The sequence below is a fragment of the Salvelinus fontinalis genome, chromosome 38 (assembly GCF_029448725.1).
Source record: "Salvelinus fontinalis isolate EN_2023a chromosome 38, ASM2944872v1, whole genome shotgun sequence".
In the NCBI taxonomy this organism is placed as follows: domain Eukaryota; kingdom Metazoa; phylum Chordata; class Actinopteri; order Salmoniformes; family Salmonidae; genus Salvelinus; species Salvelinus fontinalis.
This window is the reverse complement of record NC_074702.1, coordinates 21602519-21615513: the sequence shown is the minus strand read 5'-3', so window position 1 is coordinate 21615513 and position 12995 is coordinate 21602519.

Below are 12995 nucleotides of genomic sequence, written 5' to 3'. Positions count from 1 at the left end.
CAGACAGGCCCGAGGTCTTATCTTTTATTGGCTGGCTCCTCTGTGGAGCTTATCTTTTATTGGCTGGCTCCTCTCTGGAACTTATCTTTTATTGGCTGGCTCCACCCAAGGAGAGCCTGTAAGCCGGGCCACTGCCAGCATGACTGCCCCATGGCAGATAACTCAATCACCAGTCTGGGAAGAAAGAAGACAGCCTGTTTCCACTTCTCCCTCTCTTTCTGTCGTGTTCTCGCCCTCTCTCTCTCCATCTCGGTCTCTCTCAGTCTCAGTCTGTTGAGGGCTCAGGCCTGTCGTCTTCTTTCACGTCATCTCGTCATCTTCCTCCTCTCTTTTTCTTCTAACCAGAGGCCCAATGCCGCCGGCTGTTTAAGTGTAGTAGTATACTTCCTGTATGACTGTCTACTGTTTACCAGTAGGACTCATTTGCCAACTTACATCAGAACTCAGTCAATTTTTAAGGTTAATGTGAATCAGTTACTGTATATGAATTCAAGCCATATGAATGCTGAGAGCTAAACGAATGGCAGGCCTAAGTAGAGCTTGTGGTGCTTCTTCAGGTCTAACGTCTTCCCTTTGAAGTCCCAGAGAGCAGAGAGGGTCTGTTCTGGATGTCTGTCGTTATGTTGGGAGAGATGACCATCCCATCTGTCTTCATGTCATCATCAGACATGACGACGTGACAATATCACACGCACGCACGCACGCACACACACACACACACATCAGCGTACACACATCAGTTATCTATAATGAAGACAAATTTGGAAAGTGAGAGAGCACTTGAGGTCCCTTTCCTGCTCTAACAGGAGGGGGGTGGAGGGAGATAAGGGAGCCCAGGGAGAGTGCTCTGTCTGGGGGGGAGGAGGCCAAGGGAGAGTGGGGTGCTTACCGGAGCTCTTGTTACTCTCCCACCATTACTTACCCTACGGTGCAAAACATTATGGCCAGATTCAGGTACTAAATGCAGTATTACTAAACACAAGAGTGTGTAATGTTACAAAACAAAAAACCTAAAGGTGTGTGGCTTCACAAACACAGGGAGAGGAGAGGGAAGGTTGTGTAGTGTATTGTAGTCTCTGTAGCCTGCCTGTCTCCCTGTGTTATCACTGCAGTCCTCCCCTGTCGCCTATCTCTCCCACAGTCTACTGGACACATTCTCTCCTCAAGTCTGTCTGAAAAAGTTGGCTCCCCTTTGCTTCTCTCTCTACTTTCTCTACCTTTCTTTCTCTAGATGCCTTGTTTTTCTCTCAATCCTTCTCTTCCTCCCAGTCAGGTTGGTATGGATGGTCTTCCTCTTCTCTCCTCTCTCTCCTCTCCGTCAGACTCAAAGTTGTATCCCCGCCCCCTGTCTCTCAGACTCTCGTGGGATTGGTCTGGCGCTCCTCTCTATCAGTGTGTGATGGAGCTGTGCAGCTCTGCTCAATGTCTCAGTCCCGAGAAAACACACAGACACGCACATATTTCCAAGTACAGCCACCTCTTTACAGATAGATATACAGTCATCATCTTTAGCGTTCAACAGGAAACACAGAAAGAATCACTGCTTGAATATAATTGCTTTTCACATTACACTACAATGTGTAAACCTGTTTTCCCATACAGTCTAAAACACACCGGCACACACACAAGTCACACAAACCAGTCACACACACACACACACACACAAAAACACACAAATTAAATACTTAATTTGAACCCCCCCCCCCCCCCACACACACACACACTGACCTACCACAGACTTACACTGTCTGACGTGAGTCATACCGCCACTAGTCTTCCTGTGCTTCGTCACTGAGGCGAAAAAGCCTTCCGTCAGCCTATCACCTTGTTCTGTGTGTGTGGTTCAGGAGTCTGGCCTATCAAATAGACTACAGACATCCCCCACACACTATCTGTTCCTATCTATCTAGTTCTATGGGACACTTTTGCACTAATTCTTCCAGTATTTCCCCTCAAGTCAGCAGATTTGTTTGTTTCCCCCCATGGTTCCTTCCTCCAACCCCCCACCCCGTCACACACACACCCCTGCGGGAGGGGGGGGGGGAGGGGGTCGATCTGTGCTGTGCCACAGTGGAACGTGTCACCCAGTCACTCAGTAAGGCTAGATAGCCCCGGCTCCCCGACCCACAGTCCCGCGGACCATCTTATCAGCCCCCCTGGCTCCAGCGTCTCCCCACCAGGCCTGAGCCCCCCACCATCCACGTCCCCAAAACACTGATAACAGAGAGGGGAGGGGGGACACTCCCTCCTGTATGGCCCCTCACTGTCTCCATCTCCAAGTGACATCATCAGAGCTGGGAATCGGTGAGTAACCATGACGACAGCGTCCATCCCATGGGGGAGAACGTTATGCTTATCACTCAAGAGCTATTAGACGAGAAAAAAAGTTTAGCTTTAGGAAGCAGAGGCTGATGGGTAAATAAGTTAACCAAGCCATATCCTCCATTACACAGTGGTTCCCGTATTTCTCCACTAATAATAGTGTGTGTGTGTGTGTGTGTGTGTGTGTGTGTGTGTGTGTGTGTGTGTGTGTGTGTGTGTGTGTGTGTGTGTGTGTGTGTGTGTGTGTGTGTGTGTGTGTGTGTGTGTGTGTCATCCCACAAGCCCACTATCAGAGTCCTAACTTTATGGCGACCAATTTCATAAAACCCCATTGTGTAATGCGTTTCCTGTCCGTCTTGTAAGAGGGAGTTAATTAGCCAATAACGCGCCAGAGCTGTAGAATGTCATGGTGTGCTGTCATGGCTGATTTCATTACCTGTCCGGATAAGAGACGTGAGGCGATACGGAGGGGAGAGTCCATCATTTAGGGAGGGTATTGACAAGAGAGAAGAGCCCAGGATTCTTACTTCCTATCCCTAATCTGGGGTAGCAGGCCATTACAGTATCCTTCAGATACATGCAAGAAACACACACACACACACACACACACACACACACACACACACACACACACACACACACACACACACACACACACACACACACACACACACACACACACACCCACACACACACACACACACATCCACCAGAGCCCTCACCATGTAGCCTAGCTCCATCCTTATCTCCTTGCCCCGGCGGCATCTTGAGACGCTAACTGTCTACAAATATGGAGAGCCAGGCATTGTCAACACCATCCCTGGCATCCTGATATGGCCCTCTGCCTCGCCCCCCTCCCTGGGAAAGGGTGAGAAGACACTGGCCCATCACTGACAACATTACATACCACTCAGAGTATGGAGGAGATAAGCCGAAAGCAGCACCCTCACCCCTACTCCCACCCAGGCCTAACCAGCTGGATCTTGGGGGAGACTGGGTCTATGGAGAGACTGGGCCTGGGGGGAGACTGGGTCTATGGAGAGACTGGGCCTGGGGGGAGACTGGGTCTATGGAGAGACTGGGCCTGGGGGGAGAATGGGTCTATGGAGAGACTGGGCCTGGGGGGAGACTGGGTCTATGGAGAGACTGGGCCTGGGGGGAGACTGGGTCTATGGAGAGACTGGGCCTGGGGGGAGACTGGGCCTGGGGGAGACTGGGTCTATGGAGAGACTGGGCCTGGGGGAGACTGGGTCTATGGAGAGACTGGGTCTGGGGGGAGACTGGGTCTATGGAGAGACTGGGCCTGGAGGGAGACTGGGTCTATGGAGAGACTGGGCCTGTGGGGAGACTGTGGGGAGACTGGGTCTACTGGGTCAACCGCTCCAAACCGGTTGACATCCGGTTTGGAGCGAGCGGTCGCATTTGCATTCGCTCTGCAGGTAGTATAACTTTTCATTACATTTCATTATAGTACAACGGTTTAATTTGTCCAACCTTAGCAATTTCTTCTTAACTAGCTACATAGCCGTCTGTGTATCAAAGATAATTGCGTAATTATCGTATTTCGTCGTCTATCGTATCTGCCCAGCAGCTAGCAAACGTCCACCGTCTACCGAATAGTAGTATAACTTTTCATTACATTTCATTATAGTACAACGGTCTGATTTTCATTACAGTACAACGGTTTGATTTGTTTGATCTTAGCTAGCTACATAGCCGTCTTTGTATCAAACATAATTGCGTAGTTATTGAGGTTCGCTAGCCAGCTATTTTCGCCCTAACGTAACGCAACGTAGCCAACACTGCTAGCTAGCCAGCTTGCCACCGAATAGCAGCATTGTAGAAACGAGTGCATTACAACGGAACGACTTGATTAGTGTAGTGTTAGCTGGCTACACAGTTGTCTTTGCTATCTTTGATTTGTTTGATCTTAGCTAGCTACTTAGCTGGCTACATAGCCGTCTTTGTATCAAAGATAATTGTGTAGTTATCGAGGTTCGCTGAGGTTCGCTAGCCAGGTATTCTCGTCCTAACGTAACGTAAGGTAGTCAACCCTGCTAGCTAGCCAGCTAGCCACCGATTAGCAGCACTGTAGAAACGATTACATTACAACGGAACGACTTGATTTGTGTAGTGTTAGCTAGCTACATAGTTTTCTTTGCTAGCTTTGTATCTAAGATAATTGTGTAGCTTTGAGTAATTATCGGTTAGCTAGCCAGCTATTTTCGCCTGCCGCGCTGCCGTCCTCCTACCTAGCCAACACTGCTAGCTAACACTGCTAGCTAGCCAACTTCTACCGAATAGCAGCACTGTAGAAACTTACATTACAACGGAACGACTTGATTAGCGTAGTGTTAGCTAGTTGTCTTTGCTGTCCTGGTATCCATGATAATTGTGTAGTTTAGAGAAATTTAGAGAAATTGTCGAGGTCACCTAGCCAGCTTCACTTTCAACAACGCAGCTACTGCTAGCCAGGCTACTTCACCAGCCAGCAGTACTATATCATTTTAGTCAATAAGATCTTTTATTTTATTTATTTTTTGCAACGTAAGCTTAACTTTCTGAACATTCGAGACGTCTAGCCCACTTGTCATTCTAATCTCCTTTGCTTTAGCGTAGCCTCTTCTGTAGCCTGTCAACTATGTGTCTGTCTATCCCTGTTCTCTCCTCTCTGCACAGACCATACAAACGCTTCACACCGCGTGGCCGCGCCCACCCTAACCTGGTGGTCCCAGCCCACCCTAACCTGGTGGTCCCAGCCCGCACGACCCACGTGGAGTTCCAGGTCTCCGGTAGCCTCTGGAACTGCCGATCCGCGGCCAACAAGGCAGAGCTCATCTCAGCCTATGCGTCCCTCCAGTCCCTCAACTTCTTGGCACTGACGGAAACATGGCTCACCACAGATAACACTGCTACTCCTACTGCTCTCTCTTCGTCTGCCCACGTGTTCTCGCACACCCCGAGAGCTTCTGGTCAGCGGGGTGGTGGCACCGGGATCCTCATCTCTCCCAAGTGGTCATTCTCTCTTTCTCCCCTTACCCATCTGTCTATCGCCTCCTTTGAATTCCATGCTGTCACAGTTACCAGCCCTTTCAAGCTTAACATCCTTATCATTTATCGCCCTCCAGGTTCCCTTGGAGAGTTCATCAATGAGCTTGATGCCTTGATAAGCTCCTTTCCTGAGGACGGCTCACCTCTCACAGTTCTGGGTGACTTTAACCTCCCCATGTCTACCTTTGACTCATTCCTCTCTGCCTCCTTCTTTCCACTCCTCTCCTCTTTTGACCTCACCCTCTCACCTTCCCCCCCTACTCACAAGGCAGGCAATACGCTTGACCTCATCTTTACTAGATGCTGTTCTTCCACTAACCTCATTGCAACTCCCCTCCAAGTCTCCGACCACTACCTTGTATCCTTTTCCCTCTCGCTCTCATCCAACACTTCCCACACTGCCCCTACTCGGATGGTATCGCGCCGTCCCAACCTTCGCTCTCTCTCCCCCGCTACTCTCTCCTCTTCCATCCTATCATCTCTTCCCTCTGCCCAAACCTTCTCCAACCTATCTCCTGATTCTGCTTCCTCAACCCTCCTCTCCTCCCTTTCTGCATCCTTTGACTCTCTATGTCCCCTATCCTCCAGGCCGGCTCGGTCCTCCCCTCCCGCTCCGTGGCTCGACGACTCATTGCGAGCTCACAGAACAGGGCTCCGGGCAGCCGAGCGGAAATGGAGGAAAACTCGCCTCCCTGCGGACCTGGCATCCTTTCACTCCCTCCTCTCTACATTTTCCTCTTCTGTCTCTGCTGCTAAAGCCACTTTCTACCACTCTAAATTCCAAGCATCTGCCTCTAACCCTAGGAAGCTCTTTGCCACCTTCTCCTCCCTCCTGAATCCTCCTCCCCCGCCCCCCCCCCCCTCCTCCCTCTCTGCAGACGACTTCGTCAACCATTTTGAAAAGAAGGTCGACGACATCCGATCCTCGTTTGCTAAGTCAAACGACACCGCTGGTTCTGCTCACACTGCCCTACCCTGTGCTTTGACCTCTTTCTCCCCTCTCTCTCCAGATGAAATCTCGCGTCTTGTGACGGCCGGCCGCCCAACAACCTGCCCGCTTGACCCTATCCCCTCCTCTCTTCTCCAGACCATTTCCGGAGACCTTCTCCCTTACCTCACCTCGCTCATCAACTCATCCCTGACCGCTGGCTACGTCCCTTCCGTCTTCAAGAGAGCGAGAGTTGCACCCCTTCTGAAAAAACCTACACTCGATCCCTCCGATGTCAACAACTACAGACCAGTATCCCTTCTTTCTTTTCTCTCCAAAACTCTTGAACGTGCCGTCCTTGGCCAGCTCTCCTGCTATCTCTCTCAGAATGACCTTCTTGATCCAAATCAGTCAGGTTTCAAGACTAGTCACTCAACTGAGACTGCTCTTCTCTGTATCACGGAGGCGCTCCGCACTGCTAAAGCTAACTCTCTCTCCTCTGCTCTCATCCTTCTAGACCTATCGGCTGCCTTCGATACTGTGAACCATCAGATCCTCCTCTCCACCCTCTCCGAGTTGGGCATCTCCGGCGCGGCCCACGCTTGGATTGCATCCTACCTGACAGGTCGCTCCTACCAGGTGGCGTGGCGAGAATCTGTCTCCTCACCACGTGCTCTCACCACTGGTGTCCCCCAGGGCTCTGTTCTAGGCCCTCTCCTATTCTCGCTATACACCAAGTCACTTGGCTCTGTCATAACCTCACATGGTCTCTCCTATCATTGCTATGCAGACGACACACAATTAATCTTCTCCTTTCCCCCTTCTGATGACCAGGTGGCAAATCGCATCTCTGCATGTCTGGCAGACATATCAGTGTGGATGACGGATCACCACCTCAAGCTGAACCTCGGCAAGACGGAGCTGCTCTTCCTCCCGGGGAAGGACTGCCCGTTCCATGATCTCGCCATCACGGTTGACAACTCCATTGTGTCCTCCTCCCAGAGCGCTAAGAACCTTGGCGTGATCCTGGACAACACCCTGTCGTTCTCAACTAACATCAAGGCGGTGGCCCGTTCCTGTAGGTTCATGCTCTACAACATCCGCAGAGTACGACCCTGCCTCACACAGGAAGCGGCGCAGGTCCTAATCCAGGCACTTGTCATCTCCCGTCTGGATTACTGCAACTCGCTGTTGGCTGGGCTCCCTGCCTGTGCCATCAAACCCCTACAACTCATCCAGAACGCCGCAGCCCGTCTGGTGTTCAACCTTCCCAAGTTCTCTCACGTCACCCCGCTCCTCCGCTCTCTCCACTGGCTTCCAGTTGAAGCTCGCATCCGCTACAAGACCATGGTGCTTGCCTACGGAGCTGTGAGGGGAACGGCACCTCAGTACCTTCAGGCTCTGATCAGGCCCTACACCCAAACAAGGGCACTGCGTTCATCCACCTCTGGCCTGCTCGCCTCCCTACCACTGAGGAAGTACAGTTCCCGCTCAGCCCAGTCAAAACTGTTCGCTGCTCTGGCACCCCAATGGTGGAACAAACTCCCTCACGACGCCAGGACAGCGGAGTCAATCACCACCTTCCGGAGACACCTGAAACCCCACCTCTTCAAGGAATACCTAGGATAGGATAAAGCAATCCTTCTGCCCCCCCCCCCCTTAAAAGATGTAGATGCACTATTGTAAAGTGGCTGTTCCACTGGATGTCATTAGGTGAATGCACCAATTTGTAACTCGCTCTGGATAAGAGCGTCTGCTAAATGACTTAAATGTAAAATGTAAATGGAGAGACTGGGCCTGGGGGAGACTGGGTCTATGGAGAGACTGGGCCTGGGGGGAGACTGGGTCTATGGAGAGACTGGGCCTGGGGGAGACTGGGTCTATGGAGAGACTGGGCCTGGGGGAGACTGGGTCTATGGAGAGACTGGGCCTGGGGGAGACTGGGTCTGGCAGCTGACAGAGAGAGGAAGCCTGACAGAAGGGCTCAACATGACATAGGATCTAGGTGACATGACAGACCTTACACTGTGTGGAATGACATAAGTGGTGTAATGACATAAGTGGTGCCCTGGTAGAAGAGGTTACATGAACAAAGGTGTTACACAGTTTGTAACTGTATACGGGAGCATGTGTACACAGAGTAAGCTAACTCAATAATACTAGGAAATATGACATAAGAAGTACATTGACAGACAACATGACCTTTGGAATTGTACATCTTAAACCTACTTTGCCGAATGCTGTATGTACGGGTCTGGTTTGAGACATGATAAGTCTTCTAAGCCCTCTCCCTGCTGCTCTGCAGTCCTGGCCAGAGGAGTGTGTTTCAGGCTAGGGTCAGGGGGGAGAGATGTCAGGACCAGACCTTGGGTCAGCCTGACTGTCTGGGGGATAATACTGCACCCCTGACCTAGGGCAGACAGGGGCAATAGAAAAGTGTGTGCGTGCAAATGTGTGCACAGGTGAGTGAGTGGGTGTATGTGTGTGCACTTTGGGAAGGAGGTACACAGGGCAAAGGACACATTGAAACATACGACTCCACATCTATCCATAATCACTCAATCATTCTACACCTCCATTTTCTAAGAAGTGGAAGAAGAAATCATCAGGAAAGCAACGATCTGGCAATCAACATACTACTATTTCTCTATAGACAACTTGTATTTCTCAGTTTACTCATGTGTAAAAGCCTTTTTACAGACATTATGCTACCAGTCAAATGGTTAAAAAGTTGTGAAATGTGCTCAACAGCTGCAAGGACATCATGCTGCTCTGAAGAAAGAAACAAGGACATCAATGACAGGCTGACAGATGTTCTTGGTCCAATAGAACACTGTTGTAAGCTCTACGACAGTGTTTCCCAACTCCAGTCCTCGAGTACCCCCAACAGAGCATATTTTTGTTGTGGCCCCGGAATAACATACCTGATTCTACTTTTTAACTAATTATCAAGCCCTTGACAAGTTGAATCAGGTGTTTTTGTCCGGGTCTACAACTTAAATGTGTGCTGTTGGGGAACTGGAGGACTGAGGTTGGGAAACGCTGCTATAGTACACAGTCGTGGTGCGTGGGTAAAATCACTGAGCAAGCAGAGCCAGAAACAAAAGCCATATTACAACCCATGTTGTGATAATTGCATTGTTTGCTCTATAACCTGCTAGTTCATATACAGTTGTGGCCAAAAGTTTTGAGAATGACACAAATATTAATTTTCACAAAGTCTGCTGCCTCAGTTTGTATGATGGCAATTTGCATATACTCCAGAATGTTATGAAGAGTGATCAGATGAATTGTAATTAATTGCAAAGTCCCTCATTGCCATGCAAATGAACAGAGTCCCCCAAAAACATTTCCACTGCATTTCAACCCTGCCACAAAAGGACCAGCTGACATCATGTCAGTGATTCTCTCTGTGAGTGATGATGAGGACAAAGCTGGAGATCACTCTGTCATGCTGATTGAGTACGAATAACAGACTGGAAGCTTCAAAAGGAGGGTGGCGCTTGGAATCATTGTTCTTCCTCTGTCAACCATGGTTACCTGCAAGGAAACACATGCCGTCCTCATTGCTTGGCCAGTAAGATTGCACCTAAATCAACCATTATTCGGATCATCAAGAACTTCAAGGAGAGCGGTTCAATTGTTGTGAAGAAGGCTTCAGGGCGCCCAAGAAAGTCCAGCAAGCGCCAGGACCGTCTCCTAAAGTTGATTCAGCTGCGGTATTGGGGCACCACCAGTACAGAGCTTGCTCAGGAATGGCAGCAGACAGGTGTGAGTGCATCTGCATGCACAGTGAGGCAAAGACTTTTGGAGGATGGCCTGGTGTCAAGAAGGGCAGCAAAGAAGCCACTTCTCTCCAGGAAAAACATCAGGGACAGACGGATATTCTGCAAAAGGTACAGGGACTGGACTGCTGAGGACTGGGGTAAAGTCATTTTCTCTGAATCCCCTTTCCGATTGTTTGGGGCATCCGGAAAAAAGTTTGTCCGGAGAAGACAAGGTGAGCGTTACCATCAGTCCTGTGTCATGCCAACAGTAAAGCATCCTGAGACCATTCATGTGTGAGGTTGCTTCTCAGCCAAGGGAGTGGGCTCACTCACAATTTTGCCTAAGAACACAACCATGAATAAAAAATGGTACCAACACATCCTCCAAGAGCAACTTCTCCCAACCATCCAGGAACAGTTTGGTGACAAACAGCATGATGGAGCACCTAACCATAAGGCAAAAGTGATAACTAAGTGGCTCGGGGAACCAAACATTGATATTTTGGGTCCATGGCCAGGAAACTCCCCAGACCTTAGTCCCATTGAGAACTTGCAGTCAATCCTCAAGAGGCGGGTGGACAAACAAAAACAGAAACAAATTCTGACAAACTCCAAGCATTGATTATGCAAGAATGGGCTGCCATCAGTCAGGATGTGGCCCAGAAGTGAATTGACAGCATGCCAGGGCGGATTGCAGAGTTCTTGAAAAAGAAGGGTCAACACTGCAAATATTGACTGCAAATAAATCCTTTGACACTTATGAAATGCTTGTAATTATACCTCAGTATTCCATAGTAACATCTGACAAAAATATCTAAAGACACTGAGGCAGCAGACTTTTTGGAAATTAATATTTGTGTTATTCTCAAAACTTTTGGCCGCAACTGTACATTGACACTGTGGTATATAGGCCTAAAGACAGAGACAATAACAAGAGACAGTGGCAGGATAAATTCAACCACACCTTCATCACAGAGCAACCTCTGTCCGGTGAAGTCCAAAAAGCATATTGCATGTAACAAACAGTTACATGACCTACAGCATGGTCAAGCAAGTTAATGTTTCTGACATTTTCGGACTACTAAACAACTATTGATTTAGAATCACAGAGAGTTACCCCAAGTCGCAAAGAAAACAGGAGCTGCCAGCACCAATTCAACTTCAATATTTCAACATCATCTAATTACCTATGCTAAGTCTAATACAGCAACAACTAAAAGATAGAAAAAACTATTTAGTCCAATCAACGTAAGCTAAATACATATGATGTGGCTGTCGATGGTCCTGATTTGTGTGTGTGTGTGTGTGTGTGTGTGTGTGTGTGTGTGTGTGTGTGTGTGTGTGTGTGTGTGTGTGTGTGTGTGTGTGTGTGTGTGTGTGTGTGTGTGTGTGTGTGTGTGTGTGTGTGTGTGTGTGTGCGCGTGTGTGCGCGCGCGCACGTCAAATCAAATTTATTTATAAAGTCCTTTTTACATCAGCAGATGTCACAAAGTGTTTATACAGAAACGCAACCTAAAACGCCAAAACAGCAAGCAATGCAGATGCAGAAGCACGGAGGCTAGGAAAAATTCCCTAGAAAGGCAGGAACCTAGGAAGAAACCTAGCGAAGAACCAGGTTCTGAGGGGTGGCCAGTCCTCTTCTGGCTGTGCCGGGTAGAGATTATAAGAGTACATGGCCATTAATGCCAGATCGTTCTTCAAGATGTTCAAATGTTCATAGATGACCAGCAGTGTCAAATAATAATCACAGTGGTTGTAGAGGGTGCAACAGGTCAGCACCTCAGGAGTAAATGTCAGTTGGCTTTTCATAGCCGAGCATTCAGAGGTCGAGACAGCGGGTGCGGTAGAGAGAGAGAGAGGGTTGAAAAAACACCAGGTCCAATACAAGGTAGCACATCTGGTGAACAGGTCAGGGTTCCATAGCTGCAGGCAGAACAGTTGAAACAGGAGCAGTAGCATGACCAGGTGGACTGGGGATAGCCAGGGGTCATCAGGCCAGGTAATCCTGGGGCATGATCCTAGGGCTCAGATCCTGAGATAGAAAGAGAAAGAGAGAGAGAGAGAGAGACAGAATACTGAAGTTCACACAGGACACCAGATAAGACAGGAGAATTTCACCAGACAGGACATACTGACCCTAGCACCATATACTATTGCAGCACAGATACTGGAGGCTGAGACAGGGGAAGGGTTGAGGGACACTGTGGCCCTGTCTGACGATACCCCCAGACAGGACCAACCAGGCAGGATATAACCCCACCCGCTTTGCCAAAGCACAGCCCCCACACCACTAGAGGGATAGAGAGACCACCAACTCACTACCCTAAGACAAGGCTGAGTATAGCCCACACAAATCTCCTCCAACGCACAAGCCCGAGGGGGCGCAAGACCCGGACAGGAAGATCATGTCAGTGACTCAACCAACTCAAGTAGAGTATAGCAAAAAAATCCTCGGGACGGCATGGAAGAGCACTAGTAATCCAGTGATAGGATCTAAGGCAGAGCATCCCAGTAGAGAGATGGGAGCCAGCCAGGCAGAGACAGTAAGGGCGGTTCGTCAATCTAGTGCCTTGCTGTTCACCTTCGCACCCCTGCGGGACTACACTCAATCATAAGACCTACTGAAGAGATGAGTCTTCAGTAAAGACTTAAAGGTTGAGACAGAGTCTGCGTCTCTCACATGGAAAGGCAGACCCATCCATACAAATGGAGCTCTATTGGAGAAAGCCCTGAATCCAGCTGTTTGCTTAGAAATTGTAAGGACAATAACGAGGCCTGCATCTTGTGACCGCAGTGTACGTGTAGGTATGTACAGCAGGGCCGAATTGGAGAGATAGGTAGGAGCAAGTCCATGTAATGCTTTGTAGGTTAGCAGTAAAACCTCGAAATCAGCCCTAGCCTTAACAGGAAGCCAGTGCAGAGATGCT